At 35.2% G+C, this 4938-nt stretch overlaps 1 pseudogene; it reads left to right on the forward strand.

Moving 5' to 3' along the window:
- Positions 1 to 1430: 1430 nt before the first annotated feature.
- Positions 1431 to 4084, forward strand: LOC149560012 (putative sucrose transport protein SUC6 pseudogene; annotated as a pseudogene).
- The last annotated feature ends 854 nt before the right edge of the window (positions 4085 to 4938 follow it).

The following is a 4938-nucleotide window of genomic DNA, read 5'->3' on the forward strand; positions in this document are numbered from 1 at the left end:
CCATGTCATCATTCTAGAAAGTTAATTTAAAGAAAGTTAGTGCATTGTAACATTGTGAGGCCTTAGTTTTATTTGTTGTTTTAATATAGAATTGCAAATAGACAATAGCTTGGGAATAGTAAATAGTTTCTAGCTATTGCTTCCAAGTTCAATGACCCTTCTCATGTTTGTAGTTGTATCGAATTTCAAGCACTGCCCCATAAACAATGATGTAATTTCCACATTTGAGCAGTATCTGCCTTTTGTCATAAGATAGTCATCCCCCAACATAATGGACAATTTATGCACGATTTCATTTGTTTTGAATTTCATTTTTTTCAATCTATTCTAGGAAACTTTCCCCAAAAATACAATCATTTCTTTTGTGGCCTGAAGAGAGAAATTTGCCAATATTGTCAATGGAAAGGTGGTTTTCACTAGCCACATCCAAGCATCCAAAAGTACCTTTGAATGTGGTATCCCTTTTGAGATCACAATTTCTTCCACACAAGATATCTACCACTCTATAGAGGATTACAAGCGACGCATTTTTGAGTTTGTATTTGACTTGTGTACTTGCCTATCTTCTCACCAATCCTTGGCACTGATTTTCCTTAGGTCCATGAAGGTCATTGCATGCATGCAATCCTTTGACTCGATGGCCACATTAGAAAGATGGGTTGCATCCATGCTTCCCTCTTTTTTTACCATAATATTTTGAAACTTTAGAATGTTGCAAGTAGACTTGAGAGGATCTCCATCACTTTGTTAATTCTCCAGTAATACAATCTCCCCTAGGACAACATTTTTCATGATAAGACAATTTCCTTCCTAATGCAATTTTACAATTGTGATTGACTTTGGTAACTAGACCCGAGCACAACCTTAGCTTCTGCTATGTTATTGGCTCCAAGAATCGATTTCTGTGTATTCAAATCTTATGTATCTTCTTTCAAGCTTGCTATTCATCATTGAATACTAGAGATTGTCAAAATCAAATGTGTTTAAGCTAGATTTGAGATTGTGTTGGATAATCTTGCCATACATCTCAGATTTAATTTTTGTGTTTTTTTGAAAATTATTCAGGATTGGGCAATAAAAACCTAATAATCTAAAAGAATCCTACAGCAGCACATTACCAACCATCCAATATTATTATTAATTAAGTATGAACTTAGTCCCATCACAAATAAAGATACTCATTGTATTCAGGTGATGTTTCCATCTCTACCATCACCTATCATTATTTGCAACAACTTACACATATTCATAAGGATCATATCACAAATCACACACATCATTAGGTTCATGCAATAGTTAATGTTATCATCATATCCATCATTTGAAACCTCTTTTACCGCGGTAGTAATTGATTGTGAGTTTCATTGAAAAATTGATGTTATTTGTCATACGGATACCAATTTTTTGGAGTTGGTGGGATTTTTTTAATCATGAATAGAAATTTTTGTGTGGGAAGAAAAGTGAATAATGGAGTTCCTCTGAGAACTCTAGCAAGGTTGCATCAATGGCAGCAGGGATGCAATTTGGATGGGTTTTGCAGCTCTCCTTAATGACGCCATATGTGCAGGTTTTAGGTATTCCTCATACATGGGCTAGTTATATATGGTTGTGTGGCCCTATTTCTAGCATGTTTGTGCAACCAATAGTGGGGTATTATAGTGATAGATGTGAGTGCTCCCGAGGAAGAAGGAGGCCATTTATAGTTATGGGAGCATGCATTGTGGTAATGGTAATTATGGTCATTGGATTTTCAGCAAATTTGGGATGTATGTTTGGTGATTTAATCTCACACAAGCCAAGAGCTATTACTATTTTGTTTTGGGGTTTTGGCTCCTTGATCTTGCCAACAATATGCTTCAAGGGCCTTGCAGGGCAATCCTCACAGATTTATTAGGTATGTCATGCTTATATTGTTTGGCTATTTGTTGCAATGGTATCTAGAAAGTTTATGTTTAAGATGATGGTTAAGGCCTTACTTACAGCCTTTTTGAGCTACATTTCTTTTTCCCCTCTCTTTTTTTCAATGTCATCTTGTAGTATTGTTCAAGGTAATGGTCAACTTGCAGACATTTGTCCTATGTTGGTGTTAGCTCCAATCTCGCTTGAACATGACCATTTATAGAAAATTTCCAACAAAAAGTACCATGTATAAAACAACTAAAATTTTTAGAGAAAGAAATCTTTTTGATTAATGCAAAACTTTGACATTTCCCACCTCTCGAGGTTTTCAATCTTCAATACCCAATTTTCAAGACTTTTCCATGAAGGGTTGTCTGGGAAAACCTCCTTAGCTTAGCCATGTAGAAAAAAGACCTTGAAGGAAGTATCTGTTTATAGAATGTCTCTGTTAAGATCAGCCATTACAGGATGGTGAGGTGATTAATTTTTAATCTACGGAGACTAATGTTTAGATTCATGAAACTATTATTGTATTAATCCGCAATCAACTATATTTATTCCCTTCAGAGAAAGTTTTACCTATGGGATATTTTTAATTTACCATTTACAAAGGGATGTACCAATTGTTTTTTATTTCAAAAATTTAGTCAAGCAAAATATTTCATTACCATAGCTCATCATAGGTCTTTGAAATTGTTTCCATACCACATTTAAAGAGACTTTGGTTGAAGCCAATAATTTCCTATGGTTTATCATTAGATTTCATTAATGGTTATAGAGTTTTAAAATTTAGCTCTTGATGGTTGTAATTTGAATAATTGTGCTCATCAAAGGCTATATCCCATTATCTTATGTTGAGCATTTCCTATTAGGAGTGCATATTTCATCAAAGGCAGTGCTAGATAGGTTTGGATTTTTTATATTCTAGTGTGTACCCATTAAAGACTCCTCTACTGCAAATACAGTTTCTTTTCTTAATGGAGAGACTTGCCAAAAAGAACATCCATACTTGGTTTATATTTCATTGACTATATCCCAGAAAGGTCTAATTTCTTTGCATTCCTTGGAGAGGGACATTGTCCATGGGGAATTTCACTCCAAGGAAAAAGTTGTTTACTTTCATGGGCTAAGTAGTGCAAATTTTGAGGGAAGAATTCTGAATCTCCCTATCATTCAAGGACTCAATATAGTGTTTCCATGAGAAAATTTTGCTCTTCACAAATAGCCACAAGAAATTAAAACTAGGCAACCATAAATGAACTCTAGATTGTATTCTCTTGCTAAATGAAGGACTTTAATTTGATGAATGAAATATTTTACTAAATTCTAGTGCCTCTTGAAGCTCCACCCATACGTATTTCTAAATGCTTTTCCTCTGGCAGGAAAAAACCAGAGACGAACTAGGAGTGCCAATGCCTTTTTCTCACTATTTATGGTAGTAGGGAATGTGTTAGGATTTGCGAGTGGTTCTTATAGTAAATGGTATAAAATTCTTTCGTTCACAAGAACAGAGGCCTATGGTGTCAGCTGTGCTAATCTAAAGTCTACATTTTTTATAGCAATAATACTCTTAGTGCTTGCTACCATTCTCAGTGTAACAGCCACCCCTAAAAAAAGATGGTCAAAGGCTCAAGCAGAAGCAAAAGTGGGGGCAAAGGCAGTGGGAGGTAAAATTCATAATCCAGTTGATGAAAATGATGAAGATGATGAGGAGCAGGAGGTTGATGAAGCAACCCAGGAGACATTCATATGGGAGCTATTTAGTGCTTTTAGAGATCTCCCTTCTCCAATGTTGTATTTACTTATTGTAACTACACTAACATGGCTTGCGTGGTTCCCCTTCTTACTCTTTGACACAGATTGGATGGGTCAAGAAGTTTATAAGGGAAACCCTTTTGGTCATGAACCTCTTCCAATTTTATATGATGAAGGTGTCAGATTAGGATCATTTGGCCTAATGCTAAATTCAATAATGCTAGGAGCAACTTCTTTGATGATAGAAACTATGGCTCACAGGATAGGCCCTAAATTATTGTGGGCAATCGCAAACTTCACTCTGTGCCTTTTGCTTGCATGTACTATTATCATCACCAAACTTCCTGAAAATCATGAATCTGTACCTCCTCATAGTTCTATTAAAATTGCAACTTTAGTTGTTTTTGCAGCCCTTTACTACTACATTTAACATCATTTATCGACCAAAAATTTTGACCATCAACTAAATAAATTTAGGGTGGTTGAAATGTAAAGGCGAAATTTTCATTTTTTTACATATAAGACCCGTGTTGGTCAAAATTTTGACCAACACAGGGCTTATACATCTGCAAAGTTAAAAAAACATTTGCCCTTTTACGTCTTTCACGCTCGGTTTCATTTGACATTTTTGGAGCATTTTCGCATGGTTATCTCTGCATTTTCGCATGCTTTTCTCTGAGCCCAGTTTTTTTTTAGGTTTTCTCCACCCACTTGATTAATGATGCCTGCTAGCCCTGGGAATAATATGAATCAGGGCCCTGCATTTGCATCAATATAGGGGGGGAAAATAGTAGTTCGAAACTCTCAATATTGTCTTTCTTTCATTCTTCCTACTGTGCTCGACTTCAAAAGCTCTTCCATTCACGACCTCCAATCACACCTGCATCTCCGGTGGTCGAGGAGAGGGATTTCTCTTCGAGAATATTTCCATAGGTACATGTGTATTTTTGTTGTAGGTTTTTATGATAATATTGAAGATGGAAGTGAATACTATTACTATCATTATTATTTTTTATGCCAAAGCTCAGCCATTGTTGTGTAATATAAATGGGAGAGTCTCTGCTCAAGTGTTTTTTTCACAATGATGTTTTCATGATAAGTGTTAAAAAGAGTCTAGTTGCAAAAAGAATTTAATGTACTTATTGTTTCATTTTATTAAAAGTGTGTAGATGCAGATTTATCATTTGGAATGTTGGTCTACTGTAACAACTATTATACTTTTTGTTATAGTAACGAAAGAAAAGAAAGGAAATGTATATGCAGAAGTTGTAGTTGTAAAAGCTT

Source organism: Cupressus sempervirens, chromosome 4, assembly GCF_028749045.1.
Source record: "Cupressus sempervirens isolate cs-2001-9-10 chromosome 4, ASM2874904v1, whole genome shotgun sequence".
NCBI lineage: Eukaryota > Viridiplantae > Streptophyta > Pinopsida > Cupressales > Cupressaceae > Cupressus > Cupressus sempervirens.